The sequence below is a fragment of the Mastigoproctus giganteus genome, chromosome 12 (genome assembly GCF_048544385.1).
Source record: "Mastigoproctus giganteus isolate SK-2022 chromosome 12, ASM4854438v1, whole genome shotgun sequence".
Lineage (NCBI taxonomy): Eukaryota > Metazoa > Arthropoda > Arachnida > Uropygi > Thelyphonidae > Mastigoproctus > Mastigoproctus giganteus.
Window position 1 is genome coordinate 2,229,384 of NC_143586.1, and position 17,121 is coordinate 2,246,504.

A 17,121-nucleotide genomic window follows, 5' to 3' on the forward strand; every position below is an offset into this window, starting at 1 on the left:
TATACAGTACTCTAGGTGTGGCTTGACCATTGCCTTATACAAGGGAATAATCACCTCCTTATCCCTGCTAGAAAAATTCATATATATCATTGACAATACACCATGAGCTACTCTTGCAGCCCGTCTGCACTGCTCAGAGAACTTCATATCTGCCTACACAACCACCCCCAGGTCCCTTTCATTCTCTACCACTGTCAGTGTAGTACCACAGAGTTGATACGTTGCTCTGGGGTTGCTGTTTCCCATGTGTAGTACTTTACATTTGTCAATGTTAAACTTCATTTGCCACCTCTCAGCCCATCTGCTCAACCTTTCCAGATCCTGTTGCAGCAGCATAGCGTCAGTAGTGTCCTTGACAACCCTGCCTACCTTTGTATCGTCTGCAAACTTCGACATTAAGCTTGATATACCATCATCAATATCATTTATAAATACAGAAAACAACAATGGACCCAACACCGAGCCCTGAGGGACTCCACCAATAACATTAGTCCACGACGAGCAGTGTCCATTGATTACCACTCTCTGTCTTCTCCCTCTCAGCCACCCCTTTATCCACAGCAGCAATTTGCCTCGAATGCCACACTGCTCCAATTTGTGCAGCAGTCTTCTATGTGCAACAGTATCAAAAGCCTTTCTAAGATCCAAGTATATAATATCAAGTTATTCCCTGCATCCAGTTCCTTTGTGACTGCATCATAGTATCCAATCAAATTGGTCAGGCAAGACTTCCCCTTAGCAAAACCATGCTGTGTCCAAGCTATAACTGAAGTCTTGTCTAAATGATCCTGCAGTGCTTCTTTAACTAGTGCCTCCATTAATTTTCCTGGAACAGAAGTTAAGCTCACAGGTCTATAATTACTTGTGTCAGCCTTTGATCCTCCTTTGTGAATTGGGGTCACATTTGCAAATCTCCAGTCTTTGGGTACCTACCCTGAGTCCAAGGAAGCTCTCATAATTATGGCTAAGGGTTTGCTTACTTCCTCTGCTGCCTCCTTTAATATAACTGGATAGATCCCATCCACTCCGGGTGCCTTTCTTGTGTTTATCTTCAACAATTTCTCCTCCACTTTACTCACAGTTATTACAAGATTCTCTAGCTTACTGCTAGAGTTGAATACACCTCTGTATGCAATAACTACACTGACTATCAACTACAACTACTCTGTGGTACTACACTGACAGTGGTAGAGAATGAAAAGGACCTAGGGGTAATTGTGCAGGCAGATATGAAGTTCTCTGAGCAGTGCAGACGGGCTGCAAGAGTAGCTCATGGTGTCTTGTTAATGATATACAGGAATTTTTCTAGCAGGGATAAGGAGGTGATTATTCCCTTGTATAAGGCGATGGTCAGGCCACACCTTGAGTACTGTATACAGGTCTGGAGGCCTCATTTCAAGAAGGATGTAGAGCTGCTGGAATGAGAACAGAGAAGGGCAACAAGATTAGTGAATGGAACAAAAGGGTACTCTTACGAAGAAAGGCTTACGTTTTGCAAATTGCAGTGCCTGGGGAGTAGGCACCTGTGGGTGATCTGATTGAGGTGTATAAGGCCTTGAATGGATTGAGCAAGCTGACTGCTGATGGGATTCTTCCTCTTGCTCAGACTAAGAACCTGAGGGGGCACAGTTTCTAATTGAGAAAAGATAGTTGTAGAATAGATTTGCGGAAATTTGCCTTTAGCCAGCAGGTAGTTGATTGGTGGAACAGGCTTTCATCATTTGTTGTGGAAGCTGATAGCCTAAATAAATTTAAGGCTGAGCTGAACAGGTATTTGGAATGAATGGAGGGGTAAAATGGGAGGTGTCTTTTTGGCTGATGCTGCATAAGCTCACTTTCTTGCATCGTATGCCTCTACTAATGGTAATGCTAATGCTATGTTGATATAAAATATTTTTATTGTTTACGTACGAGGAACTCATTCCTGAAATTATGCCATGTATTTTTGAGACACCCTCTGTATATATACACAGAGTGGCAGACAAAATAAACTGCATCACTTGTGAATTTTGCAAATAATGTGTTTTGCACTGCATTGTGGATTGCAGAAATGTTTGAAACGCATTTGTTATATGGTGATATATATCACTGTGAATGAAATCCAATGAAATGACTCCACCTGATATACCTAATTGCCATAAATACCTTCCCAAAGAGTAAAATGCGTAATTAATGGAAATATGAGAAATCATGCAAATGGCAATCATGACAACCAAACATACATTTTATTCCTTTTACATGTGCAAACTGAAATAACAAATTAATGTAATAATATTATGTACTGTAAATCAGCAAAATAAGTCCTCAATATTTTGTTCTTCCTCCTTGAGCTGCAATTACAGCCTTGCAATGATCTGGCATAAAGTTAATCAACTTCTGGATATACGGTTGCCCAGTTTAGTACCACACCCTTACAGTGTTCTGCTGCAGTTGAATCTTACTTGTTGGTTTCTTCTGAGCAATTTTAGACAACATTATGTACTAATGTATTTTTAATAGGGTTCAAATCTGGACTGGTGCCAGGCCAGTCCAACTCTGTAATGCCAGCATTTCTGAGTTATGACAGCACCTTAAGGGAGAAAAACAAGGGACAACGTTGGTGTAAGTATATTTTAAGCCTTGTGAGACAAGAAGACAAACTCATTATTAAATCTAAATAGCACAAAACTTACCAATTTTGCTGTGTGGCAAGGTGCTAAGTCCTGTTGAAAAATGCAGTTTTGGATGTCTATGTGGTGATACCTAATAACGGGTTTCAGGCACTCCGCCAAGATAGCAGTGTGGGTTTCTGCATTCACTGTTCCGTTAATAAACTTAATTCACACCACCCCTTTGCTTGTTATGCCTCCCCAGACCATCTGATCGGCGGGGAACTTTACAGTTGGTGTTCGATGGTATGCCTCCGATTTTCGTCTTCTGACATATCATTTCCCATCCAAGCCATGCAGGTTGAATTTCAATTCATCAGAAAAGGTGATGGTGTCCATTGTTCTTTTGTCCATGAAACATGCATTTTAGCCCAAGCAAGTTGCTTCTTCCTTATTTGTTGGTCAACAAAGGCTTCTTCTTGGGCCGATAGGCATGCAGACCACATTCCAAAAGAAACCGTCTTTGGCTAGTTCGTGCACTTGTGTCAACACCATCCCAAAGTCCAGTTTTAGATCAAGAGCGCTAGCATGGTGATTATGAAGACATAGCCGTTTCAAATATCGATCTTGGGAAGGTGTACTCACTCTCTTACGGTCTGATCCAGGTCTTCTCTTCACATCACCGGTTTCATGCTTTAATTTCAGCACCTGGGATACTGATGACTGGTGGCAGCCTATTTTATCAGCGATAGCACATGTAGAAAGCCCTTCTTGGGACAGAGAAATACTACACTTTTTTTTCTTGGTGTCAACTAAACATATGGATCCATGCTTACACCTCTGCAAAACAGGATACTAATGAGCGTTATACCTTTATAGTGCTGTATTTATAGAAATGACTGATGCAGCCTTGCAATTACCGTCTGAGGGAATAGAAGCGTTATCTGATGCAATACCTTTGCTTTGCGACAAATGAAATGACTGTAATCAAACAATATCTTATATCATCATTATCATCAGCCATTTTCAATCCACTGCAGGATGAAGACCTCTCCAGCAACTTTCCAGTTCCTTCTGTTTTGAGCACTGACCATCAATTTACTACCCACAAACTCATGAATTTCATCTATTCATCTCCGCCTTTGTCTTCCAGGTTTTCTTCTAGCTCCTCTTGGGTACCATTCTGTTATTTTCTTAGTCCATCTGTCATCATGTCTCCGAGCTATGTGTCCTGCCCAAGACCATTTTAGTTCTTTAGTTTTGATAAGAATGTCCTTTACTTGAGTTTGCTGCCTAATCCATGTGTTTCTCTTCTTATCTAACAGTCTGATTCCCAATATAATTCGTTCCATTCTTTGCTGTGTAGTTCTCAGCTTCTCTTCCATTCTTTTGGTGAGTGCCCAAGTTTCACTTCTATAAGTCATGGCGGGGGAGTATACATTGGTTCATTATTTTACGTTTCAGACAAACTGGGATATTGCTCTTCAGTATGTGACTATATTTCCTGAATGCTATCCATCCAAAATTTATTCTTCTCTTGACTTCCAGCCATTTATCATTATTACAGGTAATAACTTGTCCCAAATAAGTACCCCTCGACGTGGGCACCTGTACGTGGTGAGGGGACCTCCCAGTGACGCTGCTGGACATCCAGACTAGCATCACTGGGATCTAACGCCCACAGCCCAGGTTCCAGGCTTACATCAATGGAATCCGGCGTGTTTGCCATGCGCTGCGACCCGTGGAAATTTGGAAAGGGGGATCCTGGTGGTTGAGGGGCCCAGCTTCAATACACCACTTTGGCCCCTGCTTCGACAAGACGGGTGGTCCTGGAAGGCCCGGCTAGGATCAATCGGCTAGTAGGCTCGCCTGCGAGGGTCAACCGTATCAATGCCACGCCCCTACCTTCATGGTCCGAGGGCCATGAAGGTAGTGTGGTATAGTGTCTGGGTAGCCCTGGGTATAGTGTCTGGGTAGCCCTGGCGTTCCACTCCCGAGCGCATTTATTGCATGCCGGGTAGTGGACGTCCCTTTGGTCTCCGTGGTGGGTGGGGAGCCCGGGCACTGAACAATTTAAAAAACTATATGAATCCTGATAAACTTACTCCTTCAGGGGCCCCAACCCGGTCCCTATCTGAAAATTTAGACCCAGATACAGATAGCATTATTGCTAAAAAGAGGCAGCGAACGGAATTACCATCAGGGCCTGTTCCAAGGTTCCTAATTATACACTCCACCGGAGAAAAACCAATTGGTAAAATGTCACCCTTCTTCATACAGAAAGGGTTAGATGGGTTAGCAGGGTCACCCAAATCGGTTAAGAGGCCCCGTTCTGGAGACCTCTTAATTGAAACCAAAACTGACAGGCAGTCTGAGCAGCTACTCCGTGCAACATCAATTAGAGGAATACCCATAACAGTGTCACCACACAGAACACTCAATTCATCGAGAGGTGTCATTTCGGAATGGGACCTTCTCGACGTAACCGAGGAGGAAATCTGCTTAGAATTGAAACCACAAGGAGTTACTGCTGTTAAGAGAATTACTGCGCGAAGGGATGGAAAAATTGTTAAAACCAGGAGCGTTATCCTGACTTTTAACTCTCCTAAACCTCCTGACGAGATTAAAGCTGGATACATCAACTGTTCAGTGCGTCCATACGTTCCGAACCCTTTACGGTGTTTTAAATGCCAGAAGTATGGACATTCTCAAATGGCCTGCCGTGGAGTCCTTGCATGCGCTCGATGCGGTGGAAAGGACCACGAAACAACAGCATGTTCAGCCGCAAAACCCACCTGTATTAACTGTGAAGGCGAACACCCGGCCTACTCACGAGCATGCCAGAGGTGGAAAGAAGAAAAAGAAATTCAACGGCTGAAGGCAGAGCTAAATATATCATACCAGGAGGCAAGGAAATCGGTCAAACCCCTGAATATTAACAAACCTACCTACGCCCAGAAGGTAGCAGGGAGATGTTCCGTCGGAACTCAGACGGACATGACCATTCCTCCAAAGGAGTCTTTCACTCCCATCGCGCGTTATCTCCTAAGTTCGCAAAAACCTGCACAGAAGGACCAATCAGCTGCCACTCCTATATCGGTACCTCCTAATGCTCCACAAGTAACAGGTACTTATGAAAGAAAAGAATAAGAAAGGGGAAGTCCCCCCTAGTACCCAAGAAAAGATGGATGTCGAGCAGAAGGAGGTACCCGAAGATTCAGTCTTGGAACTCTTTGTGGAGGAGGAAATGGACACGGGACAGCGTCCATTCTTCCCCAAAAAAGATAAACCCAAGACTGATAAAAGTAAGCCCTCAGCACCTCGGAAGCCGTCTGATGGACCCACCAAGCCAAAATAATGGCTAAATTCCTACAATGGAATTGCCGTGGATTCCGGCAAAATGCAGAAGACATCAAGGCACTCCTGCAAAAGCACAAACCATCTTGCTTTTGCATACAGGAAACTTACCTAAGGGCAAATGATGACCCCAGGATGCACAACGTTACTGTCATTCGCAAGGGTAGAACTGGGGATGGCCCCGCTCATGGAGGAGTCGCAATCCTTGTGGGCAACCATACCCCTTTTCAGCATCTGCAACTTACCACCAGCATAGAGGCAGTAGCAATTCGAATAACAGTGGGGTTTTTACTAACCGTTTGCTCTATATATTTGCCACCTGGTACTGACATCTGCCAGAAAGACCTTGATGATCTCATAATGCAGTTGCCACCCCCTTTCTTACTTCTTGGGGACTTTAATGGACATAACACCCTGTGGGGTAGTGCTAGCATTAATAGAAGGGGACGAGTCATAGAGCGTATGCTCATTGACAATGACCTCTGCCTTCTTAATGTGGGAACAAACACCTTTTTCCACATGCCTACCTGTACGTTTTCTGCCATTGATCTCTCTATCAGCTCACCTTCTCTTCTCTCGTCACTTACCTGGGAGGTAGAAGGGAACCTGTATGGAAGTGATCACTTCCCCGTGATAACCACCTTAATTACTGGGAGACCTTGTCTTCCTGTCAGGTTACCACGGTGGAAGTTTGATCAAGCTGACTGGAGTGCCTTTCAACACCTGGCAAAATTTTACAACTCTACAGTCAGTCAGGAGCCTATCAATGATGCAGTTACGTACATAACAGAAAATATTGTCCATGCAGCTGCAACTACAATTCCAAAAACATCCACCCGGTTTCCTCCATTTCCAAAGCCATGGTGGAATCCAGAATGCACAGCAGCTAAAAAGGCTCAAAACAAGGCTTGGGGGATATTTCGAAGATATCCTACCACAGTCAATCTATTAGCCTTTAAACGTGCCTGAGCCAAAGCACGCTACATCCGCTGTCAGAGTCAAAGGGAATCGTGGATCCGTTTCACATCATCCATTACCCAGACGACCAGTACTAAGGTGGTCTGGGAAAAAATCCGGAAAATGAAGGGAAAATACACAGCACACCTCTCATCGGTCCTTGAATATAATGGATGTACTATTGCAGACTCTACTGCAATAGCCAGTGCTCTTGGGGAAACTTTTTCTAACATCTCTGCAACATCATCTTACTCCCCAGAGTTTCTGGTCTTAAAGCACAACATTGAAAAACAGGCTCTTCAATTCACATCGAAGGGTTCCCACCCATACAATGGGCCGTTTAATATCAATGAGCTGAAAACAGCACTCGCCCGTACAAAGGCTACAGCTGCTGGACCAGACAACATCCATTATGAAATGATCAACCATCTTTCACCAGAATCCATGGACCATGTGCTCTTCCTGTATAACAGAATCTTCCTTGAAGAGCATTTTCCGGATACCTGGCGCAAGGCAACTATTCTTGCTTTTGCTAAGCCAGGAAAGGATCCTATATGTCCAAAAAACTATTGTCCCATTGCTCTGACCAGCTGTCTGTGCAAAATATTGGAGAGAATGGTCAATGCCCGTCTCTTATGGTATTTAGAATCGAACGACCTTCTCTCCCGCTTTCAGTGCGGCTTCCGAAGAAACAGGTCCACACTGGACCACTTAATTAGACTGGAAACATCTATCCGAGATGCTTTCCTAAAAAGAGAACATTTGGTGTCCATCTTCTTTGACATGGAAAAAGCATACGACACAACTTGGAGATTTGGTATTTTAAAAGACCTTTACAACCTTGGTCTAAGAGGCCACCTTCCAATTTTTATTAAAAATTTTTTATCCTGCCGTTATTTCCAAGTTCGTGTAGGATCCTCCCTTTCGCGGCCCTTTTGCCAAGAGGAGGGGGTACCACAAGGATCTGTCTTAAGTGTCACGCTTTTTGCCATTAAAATAAATTCTATTTCTGAACAACTTCCTCCAACTATAAACAGTGCACTCTACGTCGATGACCTCAGCATATTCTCTCAATCATGCAATATGAGGGTTATTGAGAGACAACTACAACAAGCTATTGACCGTCTTAACTCCTGGGCCACGGCCAATGGTTTCAGGTTCTCACCGGAGAAGACCGTTTGCATACATTTTTGTCGCAAACGTTAACCTCCACCCTGAGCCTGAATTATGACTTGGACAAAGCACCATTCCAATTGTATCAGAGGCGAAATTCCTGGGACTCATTTTTGACAAAAAGCTGACATTTGTCCAACACATTCGTCAGCTTCGCACAAAGTGCACAAGAGGCTTAACATCCTCCGCTCTCTCTCTTCTACCTCTTGGGGTGCAGACCAGTGCACTCTTCTGCGTCTGTACCGTGCACTTGTACGCTCAAAATTAGATTATGGGTCTCAGGTATATGCATCTGCCAGAAATAGCGCTGTTCGTTGGCTTGACCCCATCCATCATCAAGCCATTCGTATTGCTACTGGTGCATTCAGAACATCACCTGTCCAAAGTCTGTATGTCGAAGCAAACGAACCATCCTTGTCGCTTCGACGAATGCAGTTGTCTCTACAATATGCCTTCAAGCTGAAGTCCCTACCAGACCATCCCACGTGGACATCCGTTTTCGAGCCACAATGGGAAAATCTCTACAACACACGACGGACCGCCAATCGCCCATTCGGCATTCTTGTTCAAGAGCTACTCAATGAGCTTAACATCTCGGTAGACAAGGTTGTCGCTTCGACGAATGCAGTTGTCTCTACAATATGCCTTCAAGCTGAAGTCCCTACCAGACCATCCCACGTGGACATCCGTTTTCGAGCCACAATGGGAAAATCTCTACAACACACGACGGACCGCCAATCGCCCATTCGGCATTCTTGTTCAAGAGCTACTCAATGAGCTTAACATCTCGGTAGACAAGGTTGTCGCTTCGACGAATGCAGTTGTCTCTACAATATGCCTTCAAGCTGAAGTCCCTACCAGACCATCCCACGTGGACATCCGTTTTCGAGCCACAATGGGAAAATCTCTACAACACACGACGGACCGCCAATCGCCCATTCGGCATTCTTGTTCAAGAGCTACTCAATGAGCTTAACATCTCGGTAGACAAGGTCGCTCGATCACCAAAGGAACCCATTCCACCCTGGCATGCACAAACACCAGCATGTGACTTCTCGCTCAAGATTGCGACGAAGTCGAATACTCCAATTTCTGTCTACCTTCAGCTCTATTCACAACACCGTGCAGAACATTCTGACTTCTTGCCAGTTTACACAGACGGCTCGAAGTCAGAATCGTATGTGGGATCTGCTGCTGTCTTTCCAAATAAAACCATATCAGAGCAGATACCCCTTGACTGCAGCATTTACACTGCAGAGCTGCATGCCATAGAGTTAGCTCTAGATCACATAAGAAAACACCGTTACCCAAGGTGTATTATATATGCCGACTCAATGAGTGCATTACAGGCTTTATCAGCGATGTCACACACTAATCATCCAACCCTGTCCCGAATCCAGCAGATAATATACAGCCTCTATGAAAGTGGATTCGATATCCGCTTCTGCTGGATCCCCAGTCACATCGGGATTAGAGGAAATGATTTGGCTGACACTGCAGCCAAATCAGCAGCCCTGATGGATAATCTTGACCTGTTAGTCCCCTATACAGACTACAGGCAAGTGATCCGTAGTAACCTACAATCTCAGTGGCAAGATTCGTGGCATCGACTGATTACTACAAGCAAACTATGTCAAATTAAGCCTATGATCCATCCTTGGCGGTCCAGCTTACGCAGGGATCGCAAAGAGGAAGTTGTTCTTGCTCGGCTCCGCATAGGACACTGTCGAATTACACACTCCTTTTTGCTGAGGGCTGATGACCCTCCTATGTGCGAGCAGTGCGACACCATTTTATCCGTTAAACATATTTTATGTGACTGTACCAATTTTAGAAATGCTCGTTTTACCGCTTTTAACCATCTGACTGAGCCGTATACACTCAGTCAGATTTTATCCGACAATGACAATGTGTCTGTTATTTTTAGTTTCCTAAAAACAGTAAACCTTTTTACTCATATTTAAAAAAATCTTATTATTTTAAGATTTACTACTGTTACTTGTTTACAGATATTTGTCTTTTACAGTTTATAATTGTTTTATACTCTGACTTAGTGACCTAATTCATTAGGTCACTGAATGTTTTACTAATTGTTTTGGCGCATTATAGCCTAAGTTGCTGATGCGCCAATAAAACTCAACTAACCAACCAACCAACCCAAATAAGTATATGACTCCACCTTTTCAATTACTGCTCCTTCAATCATAATTTTCCTTTCTGTGGCATACTTGTTCATCATTACTTTTGTTTTAGCCATATTCATCTTTAGTCCAAAATCCTTACTAACTGTGCATAACTGATTAAGATTTTCCTCCAATTCTTTGGGATCGTGGCTTATGACCACAATGTCATCTGTAAATGGTTTAGGTACTCTCTGTTCACATTGACTCCTTTCTGCGACCAGTCTAATCTTCTGAAAGCTTCCTCAAGGGCAGCAATAAACAGCTTCGGAGATATTGTATCTCCTTGTTGAACTCTTTTCTCGATTTTAAATTTCCTACTGTCTTTGTCTATTCTAATAAAGGAGGTAACACTCTCATATATTTTCTTCAAAATCATAATATATGGTGTATTTATGCCTTGACTTTCCAGTGCCCGAAACATTGCCATTTGCTGTATGGAGTCATATGCCTTTTCATAATCCACAAATGCCACGCATAATGGTGTTTTATATTAATTTGCTTTCTCCATTAGCTGTGATATTACGTGAAGATGATCCATAGTTGAGAATCCTGTCCTAAAGCCAACTTGCTCTTTTGGTTGATTCTCATCAAGTATTCTTTCTAATCTGTTAGTAATGACCCTTGTGAACAACTTGTAGATGTGGGATAACAAGCTAATTGGTCTCTAATTTCCAATTTCTGATTTAACTCCTTTCTTATGCAGCAAAACTATGATTGCATTATTCCACTGCTTAGGCATCACACCTTTTCTAATGCACTTTGTGAAGAGCCTTGCCAGTTTTTGTGTTATGTCTCTTCCTCCCAATTTTAACAACTCTACAGTAACTTCATCTTCCCCCGGGCTTTCTGATTCTTCATTTTCTTCAATGCATGTTCTACCTCATCAGGAAGAATATCGGGTGTGCCGTATGCATTGCTACTTTGCAATCCATCTTCCCCACTGCTGGCATCATTCCCTCACTCCTTGTATAATTCTCTATATTAGTCTTCTGCTATTTGAATTATGCCTTCTCTGCTGTTTATAAATTTTTCTGTTTATACTCCGGCACGACAATCAAGTCAGTAGAGTTTACAATAAATCGTCAATACAAATATTTATCGTATTTAGTAGTCACGGGCTTAAACCCCGGTCTACTCATGGAACGCGTGCTATGCACCCTCGCTCCTGACCACTGGGCTACGTCAGGCCTAAGTACACCATCATCGCTATTCTTCAGTTTCAGTATCATTTGTCTTTCTGTATTACTGCTCATGGCTGCTGATTTAAATCCTTTGTTTTCCTTTAATGCTTGTTCTACTTTTCTTGTGTTAAATCTTCTTATGTCCTCTCTGAGCCTTTTTCTAATGGATTTGCATAACTCAGTATACTCAATTTTTTCCTTGTTAGTATTTATCTTGCTCTTCATTTTTCGCCTTCGGTTCATCATATCAAGTGTTTCTTGACTAATTTTTTCTTATTTGGATTTCTTTTTCCCTATAGGTTTCTTGGGCTTTATCACTTTCAGAAAGTTGTAATATTGGTCGTCGATATCTTGGTCCTGAGCAGTCTGCAGAAGCTCAAACTTGTTCTTAAGTTCCAGTACATACTGCTTTTTCTCCTCCTCTGTTATCTCAAAGACCTTTGTATTATTTACTCGAGTCAGTTTTTTCCTTTCCTACATCTATATCAAGTGTACATCTTACCATTCTGTGATCACTTCCAATATTTACCTTATTCAGGACGCTAACATCATTCACAATATATCTTCTGTTAATCCATTTGGACTCTTCCATGTCCACTTTCTGTTCACCCTTTCCTTGAAAAAAGTGTTCATTACTGACAATCCTTAAGATTCTGCAAATTCCACAAGTCTTTCACCTCTTTCATTTCTTTCATCAGTTCCAAAATTTCCTATAGTTTCCTTTCTGTGCTGTTTTGTCTTTTTCCAACCTTAGCATTGAAGTCCCCCCCCATAGTGTAGTGGGTTTTCTGCTCATCTAGAAGACTCTCTATTTCTGTGTACATTTCTTCAACCTCTTCATCATCTTGGCTCGATGTTGGTGCATAAATCATTATAACCTTTAGCTTGTACCTCTTAGAAATCTTGAGTATTTGTCTTGACACTCTTGGTGATGTACTTTTGAATTCCAAAATGTTGTTTTTTAAATCTTTATGGACCAGAAACCCAACTCCACCTTCACTCCTTTCACTGTTTCCATTGGTGTACAGCAGATTTCCACTTGATAAACTTATAAGTGATTCATTTCTTCTTCTTGTTTCAGCCAAACCGATGATATTCCAATTCACATTTTCTAATTCCTTTTCCAGCTCTAATATCCTGTCTTCACCGATGAGTGATCTTACATTCTAACAGGCCAAGGCAGCCTGGTCATACCCAGAGATTCTTAGTACCCTCTGCTTCCACTCTGATCCTCTCGCTGCTGTACCAGGTGGAGTGAAAGCTGCTGGGGACTGAGGGCCATTTGTTTTGTCGTGCTGTCATATGCTGGAGGGTTTGGTCTTTTCCTCTTCACGCTGACCAGGCGTCTTGGAGAGAACCACTCTACACGTTCATTGCCACTTAAGTGACATAACAGGGCTTTCCATCGAGAAGGTGTGCATGAGTGGATTTTAGGGAGGCAGGCCAACCAGACTTCTCCTAAACCTTTTGTAATAGAGAGATATTGGATCCATCAGTGTTTTAGGATGAGTGTCTGATAATACACAGGATACCTGTTCCCCTCTAAGCCCCTTATCTTATATGTTTCACTACAAATGTTACTTTTTTTGTCTGCCACTGTAGAACAGGCCAATTTTGTAGGTTCTACAAACCTGTATCATAAATACAAGGAAGTTATCTGGGCCCACAGTGATTTTGTTGGGTAGTGCATTTATAATCTTGAAAATGCTTATTAATTTCACATTTTCTTGTTTCTTTCATGTGTACAAGTTCTGTATGTGTCAGGTGGGTCATATTCACATTGTTGGTTTTCATTCTGTCCACATGATATTTTAACTCATTCTTTGGAACTCTCTCTCTCTCTCCCCTTCCTCCACACATGCAATTGAGAGATGTGATTGATAAGTTGTGATCAGTTTAGAGAATTAACATTGGCAATCTGATTAAGCATCAGCACTAGTTCCTCAAGTCCAATGCCAGCAAAGATTGAAAATGGCTACGTGGCTTTATGATTTAAGATATTTTATGGGGTACATTTTCTCTGTCTCTCTCTCTTCCGTTAGTTCATCTGTGGTGGTTGTATTTTCTCTGTTTGGATGGAATTCAAGTTATTGGTAGGTGATCACATTGGAAGCAGAAGGTGCTACTACTGAGTTGCTAAACTCATAGAACAGGGTTTGTGATAGCTCATGAATTATTTCTTAATTTTGTACACATAAGGGCTGAATCTTCTGAATAAAGACTGACTGTTGAAATAGTGGTCTAATGTTGTATTTGTTTTATATGTAGCATTCTCTATATGTACAGACCACTGTTTGTTATTTGATTTTTAGGAGCATTAGCAAACTAAGGCCATATTGCTCCAGGAATATGCAGTGGTCATTCCTTGACCTTTCTGCATCCTCCATATTTGGTGGTCACGGGCTCGAACCACAGTCTAATCAAGAAGCGTGTGCTATGCACTGCTGCTCCTGCCCACCCGGCTACGGAGGTGCCTATTTACAGACCACTAAAGTAAATCCTAGTGCAGTGTACTTATGATCACATCATCTGCTTTTTGGTATGGAACATCAGAGATTATGGAAGCAGATTTCTTCACCTCAGTTTTTATTGATTATTGCCTCCTTCCTCATTTTTGTTTTTAGACTGTTTCTCGAACTGTGTCTTGAATCTGGTTATTTTCAGAGTTTTGGTGGATCTGTAGTCCTAGAGTTTGGTCAAAAGCTAACCAGTGATTTTTCTAACTAGAGTAAAATCTTGTTGATACAAACTCATTTTATACAAAGTACTCGTTTATAGAAGCACATACCATTCCCCCCATGAAAGGATAGGCTTTTCTATGTAAATATATTAGTTTATTACAAAATTCGGTTAATATATATTATAAAGTTCTTTTTCATCCCGTGAGAAATAAATATTGTCATTTTGTACGTTTAATACAAATCTTGGCATTATTATTACCTCTGACCACCCGGCTCCCTACTTCCCGAAGGATGGCACTGACTTATTAGAAATTAGTTTTGTATAAACAAAAGCAGTTTATGGTAGCTACAACATCAAGTGCACTCTGAAAACATCTTTCTGTAGGATGAGTTGTTAAATTAACAAAAGAATAAAAGGTTTTTCTAAGTTGTTTACATGCGCTCCCTCGCTCTCCAAGGGAATAAGGTCAGTTGCAGTCGTTACCCCAGTTCAAAGTCTTTTGCTACTGTATACAGGAATCTAATTTTTGTGTCATTTTATGTGAGCTGATATATTTTTTAGAACTTGTGTCTTTAAATTAATTTAAAATTTGTTTATAGTAAATCTTATCTAGCAGTGTTATGGTGACAAGATGTAAATGGATGGAATTAAACCTGTAAATTATACTAAAAATTATACAAGAGACTGATAGGATGGAAAGAAGCAAAATGGACATTGCAAAGGAATACAACATTCCTTTATCTACTTTATTAACAATTCTGAAAAACCGAAAAAGAATAAAAGGATCACCTTTTATTCTTTTTCGGTGATGAAAAACAGGAAACGAATTTGTGGTGTAAAACACGAGGAGCTTGAAACAAAACTTTTAGAGTGGTACCAACAAATGCGTGCATCTAATTTGCCAGTATCATGTCCAATTTTGCAAGAAAAGACAAATTATCTAGCTCAGCAACAAGGAATTAGCGACTTCAAATGCAGCAGTGGCTGACTCCAAAGATTTCAAGACAGGAATAACTTGGCTTCGCGAAATGTTTGGGGTGAGGCTGGATTAGTCGACAAAGAAAAGGCTGCACACTGGTTGTGTTCTGTTTAGTCCATTCTTGAAAATTATGTGCCAAAGGATATTTTTAATCTTGACGAGATAGGTTTATTTTATAATTTGCTGTTCGAGGAGTCTTGTCATGGTGGAAAGTTAGTAAAAAATACTCACTGTTCTGTTCTGTTATGCTACAATTCAGATGGCAATACAAAACTATACCCACTTGTGATTGGTAAGTTTTTCAAGCCAAGATGTTTTAAAGCAGTTACCAACTTCCCTGTAATTATGAGGCCAATAGAAGTGCTTGGCTTACACTCAAAATTTTTCAGAGTTATCAAAAGTGGACAGAAGAATGGCTTCAGAAAAAAGGAACATTTTGATGATTCTAAATCATTGTAGAGCACATTCTGCCGAGACGCTTAAGTTGACAAATATAGAGCTGTTGTTTTAACCCCCAGTACCACCTGTTTAATGCGACCACTGGATCAAGGGCATTATTTATAAACCTCAAGAGAGCATACAGAGCCCACCTGATAAGGTACTTGATCCATAACATAGAAGGAGGAACAATTTGCAGCCAAGCTGGAATGTGTTGGATGCTATTCGTAATCTCCTTATTGCTTGGGACAATACTGCATCGTGTAATAATCAACTGCTTCAGAAAGAGTGGTTTTGGAGAGAATATCATTGAAAAACATGATCCAGCAGACAAATGTGATAGCAACATTGAGAAATGGAGGAATTTGAAGGAGAATATGGATTTTGTTGGCGAATTTGAAGAGTTTGTGAAGGCGGAATGATGAAGTTGCTACCACTGCAATGCCAACACCAGAAGAGCTGCTGAGCACCAAACAAAACGATGATGTTTTTTTTATCAGCGAAAGTGAAGAAGCGCACACACTGCCATCTAAAAAGATGCCCAAAATGTATTGAACATAATAAAGAATGTGTTGGCCTGCAGTAACATTGATAGAGAAACAACTATTGCATTTGATGATGTCTGTGCTGTAGTTAAAAATGCATATAGGACAAAAACTGTGCAAACAACATTGGATTCTTTCTTTAAATTAGATTAATTTATTAAAAAGTTAATGGTTTGTATGTCTCCTTTTATATTAAGATTGTAATTCTTTTTACTGTTATACTAAAATATTGTATATATCAAAATTTATACTGTACAATATTTTCATTTCCGTTAATTGCTTTTTTTTAGTTTATCTTACAAATAAAATAAAATATAAAATCTTTAAAAAATATGTTATTTGAACTTTGTATTAACGAGATTTGACTGTAATTGCATTAGTTGTTTAGCTTAGGTTCCTTGAAAACACTTTGACTTCCTCTGATGTCCTCATGTTTCATTTCAGTGTGCAGTTACCATTAATATACTCTTTAGTTTATCTTTCTGTAACTGACATGAGTCACAGATCCAGTGGTGTCACAAAGTTTATTTAAGAAGAGATTTGGTTTTGTGATATGATCATACGTTTATTTATTATTATTATTTCTTTTCTTTTCTTTTATTTTATTTATTTTTTATTTTTAGGTGCATGCCTATATAACCTATTGTTTGTTGCATGGGTATCATTTTGCTCTTTTTTTTTTTTTTTTTTTTTTCATTGAAAAATTGGATCAGTTGGGACCTGGCTATGACTTCAGGGCCTCAAGTCATTAAAAAATTTTTTGAGTGGGTACTCTGAAATATTGGAAGCCTCTAGGCATGCACCTAGTGGGTTTGTTCGTAAACATTCTACTGTTCAAGGTAATTTGTTTTGTCTCACACCATTCTCTACTAAAAATTCAAGAACTCTCTGTTGAATAAGGCAAAAGTATGCTGTGAATTTCGCACTTGCCTTGTATGTGATTTCATGCAACTGACAACAGGTTAAATTTCATAACATCAAATTTAAACTGCTGAAGTTTGAGTAAATTAGAATTTTTGAATCCACGGTGTGTAATTG

General features: G+C 40.9%; 1 protein-coding gene across 1 annotated transcript in view; it reads left to right on the plus strand.

Annotated features, from left to right (window-relative positions):
- l(2)k14505 (ATP synthase mitochondrial F1 complex assembly factor 2 homolog l(2)k14505) overlaps positions 1-17,121 on the plus strand; it is a 149,795-nt gene that overhangs the window by 101,211 nt on the left and 31,463 nt on the right. The window lies entirely within an intron of this gene.